This window comes from Rhinopithecus roxellana, chromosome 13 (assembly GCF_007565055.1).
Source record: "Rhinopithecus roxellana isolate Shanxi Qingling chromosome 13, ASM756505v1, whole genome shotgun sequence".
Classification (NCBI taxonomy): domain Eukaryota; kingdom Metazoa; phylum Chordata; class Mammalia; order Primates; family Cercopithecidae; genus Rhinopithecus; species Rhinopithecus roxellana.
In genome coordinates this window covers 4,642,642-4,654,427 of record NC_044561.1, presented here as the reverse complement: position 1 = coordinate 4,654,427, position 11,786 = coordinate 4,642,642, and the positions used below count along the sequence as shown (strand labels likewise).

The 11,786-nt window shown below is 51.4% G+C and overlaps 1 protein-coding gene across 5 annotated transcripts in view; it reads left to right on the top strand.

Annotated features, from left to right (window-relative positions):
* Window positions 1–886: 886 nt before the first annotated feature.
* Window positions 887–11,786, top strand: part of A4GALT (alpha 1,4-galactosyltransferase (P blood group)) — a 28,888-nt gene continuing 17,988 nt past the window's right edge. For 3 of the 5 annotated variants that reach the window (XM_030915458.1, XM_030915460.1, XM_030915459.1), the window contains exon 1: window positions 887–967. The gene's annotated coding sequence lies outside the window, so the exon portion shown is untranslated. The remainder of the gene's footprint in view (window positions 968–11,786) is intronic. The other 2 variants (XM_030915461.1, XM_030915462.1) reach the window with 2 other exon arrangements.

The following is an 11,786-nucleotide window of genomic DNA, read 5'->3' as shown; positions in this document are numbered from 1 at the left end:
AGGGAAGGGAGTGGGTGCTACCTCAGCAGGTGGGTGGGGGAGCTGGTAGGAATTTTCTACTGATTCCTTCATTCGAAGTGTATTTATTGGGCACCGATTGAGTGCCAGGCTCTTTCTCAGGGCTAGGATAGAGGTTCCATTTTCTCAGTGGCTTAGGCACCAGGTCATCAGCTGAGTGAGAGGATGGGCGTCAGCACTCAATAGGTCACCCAATGGTCTCATTTTTTGCAGTCTTTGTTGTTCCAGAGGAGTAAGAACTGAAATCACTAGGATTGTGACATGCTGGAAATATGGCACGTTCCAAAGATAATAAAATACAGTTTAGTGATACACAAATTGTGTGTGATACATTCCAATTTCTCACATTGAACAAATTACCAATAGCAATATGCTGTGAAGATGGGCGAGATGAGAGTGAAGAGGAGAAGGAGTAGAGAAAGGACGGGGCGGCGTTAAGGATACAGCAAATAACTGGAATTCCGCAAACACTGGGGTGATGCAGGCACGCCCTTAGCACGGTCCCGGCAGGGGGCGGTGGGGTCAGGCCGACCCGGGTCCCAGGGGTGACAGCGTCCTTTCCCCACTGCAGGACATCGAGGTACTCAACCCTCTGAACCTCAGTTTTCTCATCAGTTACATGGGGAAAACGGGATGGTAACCCGTAATACTGGCGGCGCGGAGGCCGGGCAGCGCTCCCTACCCGTTGGCCCGCGGGCTGGGGACTGTCCACACCCGCTCCGGGGAGGAGCGAGGGTGCGCTGGCCGGGTCGCCGGGACCCAGCAGGGGCTCTGGGGACCGGGACCCGCAGGGCAGGGCGGGACGGGCGGGGCGGGGCGGCGCTGACCCCGCCCCGGGCCGGAGGGGCGGTGCTGCCTCCCGCCGGGCCCCGGGCACTGCCCTCCGGCCGCCGAGCCGCCCGCCCGCCGGGGCCCCGCTGCCCCCTGCCCGCTGCCGCGGGAGCCAGAGGTACTAGGGGCCGCGCCAAGGGTGCGGGGGGCGGGGGCTCCAGGCGGATCCTGCGGCTCCCGGTGGGGAAGAGGCGCCTCGAGAAGGCAGGGGCTGGGGGGACCGCGAGGGGCAGAGGTGCTGGGCCGCCGCCCTAGCCCGGGCCACCTGTTCTGGAGGCGACATTTGTGCGCGCACGAACCCCGCGCGGCGGTGCCAGCCACCGCCTCCACCCCAACTGCGCCCCGAAGTGGAGCGCAGCGGCTGGACCCGGAGCCCCGGCCCTCGCGGACAGGACGCGCCTGGCTCCGGAACCCTCGAGGGCAGCCCCGCCCGGTTGGGTCCCGGGGCTGGAGAGGGGGCGTCGGGGAGAAGTCAGGTTCGAGGCAGGCTCTGCCCGGCCACCTTGGTCGAGTCGCGCCCCTCCGTCCGAGGGAGGCCTGGGCACCGGGCGGTGCTCGCCCCGGAGCGGATGCGACTGGGGATGGGGATGGAGAGCGTCCGGCAGGAGGGGGCTCTGCCGGGCTGGAGGCGTCGGCGCCGGCCTTGGGGAGGGTGAGGATTTGAACCTGCCCAGAAGCTGGAAGGGCCCTCCCCGTACGGGAAACGACCTGGGTACGAGCTGGGCACAGGGCGAGCCGGTTGGAGTCGCCCGGCCTCCGCGCTCGCCTCGGATCCACAGGCGCCCCTCCCTCCTCTCCAGCTGGGGAAGATTGAGGGCTGAGCGGAGCGGAACTAGGCTTGGGAGAGGCTCTGCTGGGGCACCTGGTTCCAGCGCCCATCCCATTTCACTGCCAGGGCCCTTCCCTCAGTTTCATCACCTGTCATCCGGGGGGATAAGTTCCCACCGCCTGGATAGTCTCGGCTGAGCCTCTGGCCCTGAGTGGGTTAAGGCGCCATGTCCCCTGCACCCACCTTTCCCTTATGACACCCTCTCTGCGGCTTCCTCCCCTCCGCCAATGTCGAGTGATTGTTCCGCGAAGGCCCCTTGGGGTCACTTACCCTGCATTCAGCAAATAATCCCGAGCACCTGGTGTGTCTCAGGCCGGGTCTGGCCTTCCTGTTCCGCCACCAGCTGCTCAAAGACTACCCCTATGTCACCTCCTCCCAAAGAATGGGGGGGAGCCACCTTGCCCAGGGTCCCATAGCAGAGTGCAGATGGAGCCAGGCCTCCCTCAAGATTTCCCACAACCCTCTCCAGCCTCAAACCTTCTCCAGGACCCGAAACCCCCCCCAAAAGGGGGTCCCCAAATCAAAGGAATACAAAGGAAAACAAAATATAAAGGAAAAGAAAGGGAGAGGAGAGATGGAATCCTCTCTGTCATTAGTTTTTTGTTTGTTTGGTTTTTAGGCACTCCCTCTGTCACTCAGGCTGGAGTGTTGTGGCAACTTATTGCAGCCTCAAACTGCTAGGCTCAAGCAATCCTCCCACCCCAGTTTGCCGAGCTGAGACTAGGGGCACACACCACTACACCCAATGTTGTCATTAGTTTGTCTCTCAAACGTTTTTCTAATGCCTTGGATGCCTGTCATTTCTTGTCTGCTAGGACAGCTCAGTATTAGAGGATAAACTCCGAAATGGACAGCCATCTAAAAAATATGTTTTGTTTCCTTGTACTAACTGAAGCCCTCTAGCTGCTAGGCTAATGGGTCCATTAATTTCCAGTTTGTGTGATGGGCCCTGGGACCCCAGTGTGGGGCAGGGTTGACAGAATCTCTGCAGGTGGTTTGTGTGGAACACCAGGAGGTTGTGAACGACCACATCAGCCCCAGCTAGCAACTCCCAAGCCCACCTGGCCATGGGGCCACTGGGTTCAGACCTCCAAGGATGCAGTTCAGCTGAGGATGTAGGTCCCAGAAAGTGGTGGCAGGTGGACGGCTCCACCACCAAGCTGGCCATCTGAGTTCTGAAGTGTACCTCCTCTCACTCTTCCCAGCTGCCTTCTTCTTTGGGGGCCTCCTCAGCGTGCTCACAAACTCCTGTTGATCACCCTGCATTTTCATCGGCTCACCGCATCCTTCCCCCCAGATTGGAAGCTCCTGGAGGGAAGGAGCCTTGTCCAGATCCCAGAGCTCAGTACCAGGCCTGGCACCTAGCAGGTGCTTGCTGAATATTGTTTGAATGAATTAACTGAAAGAAGTAGGAAAAATCATTCCTGTTTGCATACTTGTAGATAACTATTGTTAACATTTGCCTTCTTTTGCCAGACCTTTGAAAACACGTTTTCCCAGTCGGGTGCGGTGGCTCATGCCTATAATCCCAGCACTTTGGGAGGCTGAGGTGGGTGGATCACTTGAAGTCAGGAGTTCGAGACCAGCCTGGCCAATGTGGTGAAACTCCGTCTCCACTAAAAATATAAAAAATTAACCAGGTGTGGTGGCACGTGCCCGTAATCCCAGCTACTCAGGAGGTTGAGGCAGGAGAATCGCTTGAACCTGGGAGGTGGAGGTTGCAGTGAACCGAGATCACACCACTGCACTTTAGGCTGAGCAACAGAACAAGACTCTGTCTCCAAAAAAAATAAATAAATAAAATAAATAAATAATAATAAACACCTTTTTCCATATTTGAATATGTCTATATAAAATATTTTTCCATTAGTATAATTTCATGAGCATTCCTCACCTCAAACTTTTTTAAATATTTTTCATTGCTTGCATTTTGCTACATCATGTTGAGTTATTGGATCTCTTTTGACTTTTTAAAAATATATTTGGCTCTTTTCAATAATGTTACATTGAATTTCTGCATACATTTATACATGGCCAGATCTTTCCTGGGAAGGAATTAACCTGGTAGTCAGTGCGTATGAACTTCTAGTATGGCTGTATCTAGACCCAACTAGATATTTCTTCGTATTTCCTAGAAATGAAATTCCTGAGCAGCTAGGTTCTTTGTATGTTGCTTATTGATTGGTTTGAACTGATCAATAAGGTTTTGCCCCTTGTCTGGTTTCTGTGTGGCAAAGATCTTTCCCCAATTTATCATTTGGCTCTTATTTGTGGGGGTGTGTGGGGGTGTATGTCTGTGAGAGAGAGAGATAGAGAGGAGCAGCAAGTTTTTTTATTTTATCTGTGTGTGTGCTTTCTGATGAGGAAGACCTGGCTGCATTTATGAGCTGATGGAAAAGCCAGAAGAGAGAGCTCAGCTCCCTCAGACCCGGGAGAAGGAGGGACAGGTTAACAGGCTGAGGTCTCTGAGGACTGAGGAGGTGGGAGGATGCAGTGCTGCTCCCAAGGGACCTCCTGAGCTGGTGAGGACAGGAGGCAAAAGGGAGGAGCTGGGGGGGACACTTGATGAATTGGCTTTGGTCTTCCCCAGAGAGAGTTGAAAAGTCAGCGGAGGGGAGGGCCCCAGTCCCTGGGTGCTGCTGGGAGGGAGCAGGTGTGAACACTCCCATTAACAGCTATGCAGGGAGGGGAGAGCCTAGTTCAGGGTGAGTCCATGCGGAGCCAGGTTCAAAGCAGGCTGTCCACATACAAACCACATGCCCTTGGGAATTGCTCTTCTCTCCGAGTCTCCATTTCTTGTAGCTATCAGGAAGTGGCAGCTCTTTGAGTAAGTGCCCTTCCCTCTCCCATCTGCCGCCTTTGTCTTCCCTATGGACAGACCCTAGGGTTGCAGAAGCTTCCAGCTGTGCAGTTGGCCACAGGACTAGGGGAGCCCCCTTCCCTTCCAGATCAGTGTCCACATACCCTCCCCTGTGCCCACACACCTTCCCCTGTGCCCACACTCTCACCCACCACAAGCCTACTCCAGCAGGAGCACCACAGCCTTCTGGGGTCGTGATGAGCTGGCAGACAGGGAGCCAGGTGGACCAGCACATGAGAGCAAAACAGGAAGAGTGTCTGTCTTCACCTTCGCTGTTTGAAAGTCATTGTCCCAGATATAGGTACAGGACCCAGAGAGCCCCAACCATCTGTGGCCATCATTTGTTCCTTCCCCTTCAGTTTGGGGTGGGCCTCTTTCCATTGAGCCCCCACTAGGTACCAGACACTGTTACCTGACCTTACCAGACCCTGTCAGCCACCATGCTCTGTTATTCCCGTTTTACAGACAAGGAGACCAAGTCTCAGAGTCAAGCGTCTCCTCTTGGCCACAGTGAGATTGAGCCGCTAGCCTGGTGCAACCCCAGGCGAATGAGGCTGAACTACAGGTAGACCCCTTTCCCCCAGCAAAGGGTGTTTGAACCCCGCTCTGCCGCTGCCCAGCAGGCCTTGGTTTCCTCTGCACTTACACTGTAGTTAATCATAAGAGGACCCGCCACACGCGATGGTGAGGGATTAAACAAGTCACAGCAGAAAACCACTTTGACCAGTGTCTGCACACGGTCAGTGCTCAGAAAATACATGCCATTGTTATTATTAAACCACACAGCTCCAGGCCTGACAGTGAGCTTTTAATAAATGTTAACTCAACACTGGAGAAGCCTTCTCACCCCGTCAGCAGTGCAAACAGAAACAACAATGAGATCACATTTGCCACTCACCGGAGTGGTGGAGAGGACGGTCATGCAGCCCACTCACCCTCCTATGCCCTGGGAGAGCCTGTGGTGAGGCAAGTGTGCCCTGAGCCTGGAGTAGGAGTGGGAAAGAGCAGGTTAGGGCTCCATATCTGAAGCTTTAAATTATATTTCCGAGGCCAGGTGCGGTGGCTCACGCCGGTAATCCCAGCACTTTGGGAGGCCGAGGCGAGCGGATCACCTGAGGTTGGGAGTTCAAGACCAGCCTGAGCAACATGGAGAAACCCTATCTCTACTAAAAACACAAAATCAGCTGGGTGTGGTGGCGCATGCCTGTAATCCCAGCTACTTGGGAGGCTGAGGCAGAAGAATTGCTTAAACCCGGGAGGCAGAGGTTGTGGTGCGCCGAGATTGTGCCATTGCACTCCAGTCTGGGCAGCGAGCAAAACTCTTGTCTCAAAAAAAAAAAATTAAAAAATTGTATCTTTCCAGCCAGGTGTGGTGGCTCACACCTATAATCCCAGCACTTTAGGAGGCTGAAGGCGGTGGATCACTTGAGTCCAGGAGTTACCTTTTTTTTTTTTTTTTGCAATATAACTTTTGAGACAGGTTCTTGCTCTATTGTCTAGGGTGGAGTGCACTGGGGCAATCATGGCTCACTACAGCCTCAACCTCCTGGGCTCAAGCGATCATCCCACCTCAGCCTCCTGAGTAGCTGGGACCACAGACACCCTCCACCATTCCCTGCTAATTTTTTTATTTGATTTTTTGCAGAGAAGGAGTCTCATTATGTTTTCCAGGCTGGTCTGGAGCTCCTGGGCTCAAGTGATCCTCACGCCTCCGCCTCCCAAAGTGCTGGGATTACAGGCATGAGCCACCTTGCCCAGCCCTAAATTATATTTCCTTTAACCCAGAGGGTTCATTTCTAGGAACCAGTCCTATAGAAGCAGTTAAGGACCTGCTCAAAGATATAAGTGATGGTTACCATGGTGTTGTTTATAAAAGCCAAAAAGATCAAAACCACATTTCTGGTGGTCAAGACAGGAAATGTATGAAAGGAAGGCAGGAACTGCCTTAAAATGGGATACAAGGCCGGGCGCGGTGGCTCAAGCCTGTAATCCCAGCACTTTGGGAGGCCGAGACGGGCGGATCACGAGGTCAGGAGATCGAGACCATCCTGGCTAATACGGTGAAACCCCGTCTCTACTAAAAAATACAAAAAAAACTAGCCGGGCGACGAGGCGGGCGCCTGTAGTCCCAGCTACTCGGGAGGCTGAGACAGGAGAATGGCGTGAACCCGGGAGGCGGAGCTTGCAGTGAGCTGAGAGCCGGCCACTGCACTCCAGTCTGGGCGGCAGAGCAAGACTCCGTCTCAAAAAAAAAAAAAGAAAAAAAAAAAGGGATACAATGTTGCCTTGGAATTTATGGTGTGAGGGCTGTATTGCTTTCTTAGATCTCTAAGACGTAAGTTACATTGTAGCACTCCCAAAATCATCCCAATCAAAAGGCAAGTCCTTCAGCAGCTCTCAAGGCCTCCCCCCGCGCCCCCCCTCCCCCCACCCGCACCCGGCCACCCCGTGGCCCATCCTCCCCTTATCTTTCTGATCTCCTCTCCTGGAAACCCCCAACCCCACATATTCTGCTGTTTGCTCAGTACTCAGCCACACTCGCCCCTAGATCTTTGCACTCCCTGATCTTCCTCCTCCCTGAGTCACTTCCCTCAGGGCCCCGTAGTGTGCTCCCTGGTTTCCTTCAGGCCTTAGCACAAATGTCCCCTTTTCAGAGTGGCATCCCCTAACCCAACTGTATGTAGTAGCCCCTGCCCCGCAGCCCATCTCCCTGAGTGCATTTTTCTCCTGACACATTTTATCCCCTGATGTATTTCTTTATTTATTTTCTTTTTCTCTTTCCTTTTCTTTCTTTTCTTTCTTTTTTTTTCCAGCCTATAGTGCAGTGGCACCATCTTGGCTCACTGCAATCTACGCCTCCTGGGTTCAAGTGATTCTCCTGCCTCAGCCTCCCAAGTGGCTGGGATTACAGGCAAGCGCCACCATGCCCAGCTAATTTTTGTATTTTTAGTAGAGACGGCGTTTCACCATGTCGGCTAAGTTGATCTTTTGTTTTTATTGAGACAGGACCTTGCTCTGTTGCCCAAGCTGGTGTGCAGTGATGAAACCCTGGCTCAGTCTTCTGGCACAAACCATCCTCCCACCTAAGCCTCCTGAGTAGCTGGGACTACAAGCCATGCTAATTTTTGTATTTTTTTTTTTGAAGAAACGAGGTTTCACTATGTTGCCCAGGCTGGTCTTGAACTCCTGGGCTCAAGTGATGCTCCCGCCTTAGCCTTGCAAAATTCTGGAATTACGGGAGGGAGCCACCATTCCTGCCATTTTATTTATTTATTTATTTATTTATTTATTTATTTATTTTTGAGACAGAGTCTTGCTCTGTTGCCCGGTCTGGAGTGCAGTGGTATGAGCATAGCTCACTGCAGCCTCAGCCTGCTGGGCTCATGCAATCCTTCCACCTCAGCTTCCTGAGTAGCTGGGACTACCATGCCTGGCTAATTGTTTTATTTTTACTTTTTGTAGTGATGTGGTTTCCCTATGTTGCCCAGGCTGCTATTGAACTCTTGGCCTCAAGATTCTCCTGCCTCAGCCTCCCAAAGTGCTGGAATTGTAGGCATGCTCCACTGTGCCTGGCCTCTGACTAATTTTTTTATTTTTATTTCTGTTTTTTGTAGAGATGAGGTCTTCCTTTGTTGCCCAGGCTGGTATTGAACTCTTGGCCTCAAGATCCTACCACCTTAGCCTCCCAAAGTGCTAGGATTACAGGTGTGAGCCACCTCACCCAGCCAGCACCTGATGTCTGACTGTCTGTCTGTCTTTTTTTTTTTTTGATGGGGTTTCACTCTTGTTGCCCAGGCTTTAAGACTTTAGACTTTAAGACTTGCAATGGCACAGTCTTGGCTGACTGCAACCTCCACCTCCCAGGTCCAAGCATTTCTCCTGAATCAGCCTCCTGAGTAGCTGGGATTACAGGTGCCCACCACCACACTTGGCTAATTTTTGTATTTTTAGTAGAGATGGGATTTCGCCACGTTGGCCAGGCTGGTCTCGAACTCCTAACCTCAGGTGATCCACCCACCTCGGCCTCCCAAAGTGCTGCAATTACAGGTGTGAGCCACCTGGCCCAGCCAGCACCTAATGTATTTCTTCACTAATTTTCCCCTACTAGAATGTCAGCTCCATGAAGCCAAAGACAATCCTTCTCTTCCCTGCTGTACATATTCCCTGACCTTGGACAGGGGCCGCCACAACATCGGCACCCGGGCACTTGTCGGATGAACGGTCTAGGTGCTAAGGGCAGTGCTGGGGACTTGTCTGGTTTCTATCCAGGAGACTTCTTGCACGAGGTTGAGCAGAAACTCTCACCTGTGAGTTGTCACCTCCTGACTTCTTTATCTGTCTTCTGCACCCTTGGCCTTGACCCAAGGGGGCAGGTGGCACAGAGCTGCTCTAAGAGGTCAGTGATGTTGGCTCCTGATGGAATGGACAGAGGTGGTGCCAGCAGACCAGATTCAGAAGGTCTTTCTAGAAGGGTGCTAAGAGATTGTCTTTTCTAAGCTCTTTATTTTATAGATGAAGAAGCTGAGGCTCAGAATTGAGGGGGAGGCTACAGAGCAGGATGTAGAAGAAAGAAGACAGGCCCCCTCTCAAGCAGTATCATTAGCAAAGATGGTTAATGACAAGAGCACCCAGTAGGTGATGCTGGGGGAGCAGGAGGAGGATGAGCACTCTCTTGCTACTATTTTTGTTGTAGTTGTTGTTTTTTTGAGATGGAGTCCCACTCTGTCGCCCAGGCTGGAGTGCAGTGGCATGATCTTAGCTCACTGCAACCTCTGCCTCCTGGGTTCAAGTGATTCTCCTGCCTCAGCTTCCCAAGTAGCTGGAATTACAGGCGTCCACCACCACACCCAGCTAATTTTTGTATTTTTAGTAGAGACGGGGTTTCACCATGTCGGCCAGCCTGGTCTTGAACTTCTGACCTCAAGTGATCCAGCCACCTGGGCCTCTCAAAGTGCTGGGATTACAGACATGAGTCACCACACCTGGCCTTGCTACTGGATATTTTTAATCTTTAAGACAGTAAAACAGGTGAAAGCGAAGCAACATGGGAACTTTCTTTCAAACAGAATGAACTCAGGACTCTTCTAACTCAGACCTAGATTTCTAGATGCCGTTTCCATGGGCATTGCATTTGCCAGGCAAGATTTCCCTGTGAAGAACTTTCCCTGAGACTTGCATCTCTGGGATCTCTGTGCAAAGCAAGTGACCAAGTCAGAAAACATATCCACATCCAGGCAGCCTGGCACAACAGGATATCCCCATAGGTGCATGTGCATGTGTCCAGAGTGAAGGTGTAGGAGCCCAGATTCAAGGTCACTTAGTACTTTCTGAACTGAGATAAAACCCAGTGGGGGGCGTTGTGGGGAATTTCACTCTGCCCCTGAGAAGCCAGCCCCACCCAGCCAGATCCAGCCTCCTGTGTAGAGCTAGAGTGACCCTGGGAGGGAAGGATGGCCTCAGGGAAGGAAGAAAGGCGCTCTTGGGACTGGCAAGTAGTCAGGTACTTTACCATGAAGAGCTAAAGGCATGTGACTTGATTTGTACCTTCAAATAATAAGGCAGTTGAAATTTGCATCGCATAGAGTTTATAGTTTGCAAAGGGCATTTCCCAGGATTAGTTACCACATTTGATCCTGGTTTTGTGGGCAGGACTGGTATCATTTACTCATCCTTTCAAAAAATATCTATTGAGACCAGTCACAGTGGCTCACGCCTGTAATCCTAGCACTCTGGAAGGCCAAGGTGGACGGATCACTTGAGGTCAGGAGTTCGAGACCAGCCCGGCCAACATGGTGAAACTAAAAATACAAAAATTAGCCGGGCGTGGTGGTGCTTGTCTGTAGTCCCAGCTACCTGGAAGGCTGATGCAGGAGAATCTCTTGAACCCAGGAAGTGGAGGTTGTAGTGAGCCAAGATCATGCCACTGCACTCCAGCCTGGGCGACAGAGTGAGACTCGGGGGTGGAAAAAAAAAAAAGCAAAAAACAGAAAATATGTATTGAGCACTTACTATGTGGTAGGATCTGTGCTGGCCCCAGAGGAGGTGACAGTGAGTAAAAGTAGCGTTAGTCTCTGCCCATTTCCATGCTATCATTGTATCATTGTTTATTTATTCAGCCTCTTCAAGAAAGACCTTGGGGTGTTTCTAATCTTTTGCAACTGCAAACCTGTGACCTTGTGCAAAGGTCATTCATCTGTAGGATAAAGCCCCAGAGTGAGATAGACGTTGTGAAATTGTCCTCTGCAGCGGCTGAACACTGTTTTCTTGCTCACTGGCTGTGTATGAGCATGCCTGTTTGCTCACAGCCTTGCCAAAAGAATGTGTTAAGTGTTTCAGATTTTTGCTAATCTGATAGGTGAGAGATGCTATCTGAGTATGTCCATTTGCATTTCTCTACTTATAAAAAGATCCTTGCTCTAGCTGACTTGTTTAGAGGTCATATTTTGTATGTATGTGAATTGTCTTTGCCCCTTTTTTTTTGGGAGAGTGTTGATCTTCTTCCCTGAGCTTACTATGAGTGCCCAGGTACGAAACTGTGTATTCGTACTCTCTGGAATATGAAGCTAGTTCCTGGCTTCTGTGTTAATCTATATACTTTTGTTAAGGAAGTGTCCATTGATTTGTAATTTACTAAGTATTGGCTACTTTGTTAAATGTTTTTTGGAGTCACTGGGGATGATGATTTTTCTGCTTAGATCTATTTAATATGATGAATTATATTCATGATTTCCTAATTATATTGAACCATCCTTACATTCTTTGAACAAACCCCACTTGCATTCCTGAATCACCCCCATTTTTTATTTTTGTAATTTTTTGAGACAGAGTCTCATTGTGTCGCCCAGGCTGGAATGCAGTGGCCAGATCTCAGCTCACTGCAAGCTCCGCCTCCCGGGTTTACGCCATTCTCCTGCCTCAGCCTCCCAAGTAGCTGGGACTACAGGCGCCCGCCACCACGCCCGGTTAGTTTTTTGTATTTTTTAGTAGAGACGGGGTTTCGCCGTGTTAGCTAGGTTGGTCTCGATCTCCTGACCTCGCAATCCACCCGTCTCGGCCTCCCAAAGTGCTGGGATTACAGGCTTGAGCCACCGCGCCCGGCCCCATCCTTACATTCTTTGAATAAACCCCACTTGCATTCCTGAATCACCCCCATTTTTTATTTTTGTAATTTTTGAGACAGAGTCTCATTGTGTCGCCCAGGCTGGAATGCAGTCTGGTGCAGTCTTGGCTCCCTGCAACCTGTGCCTC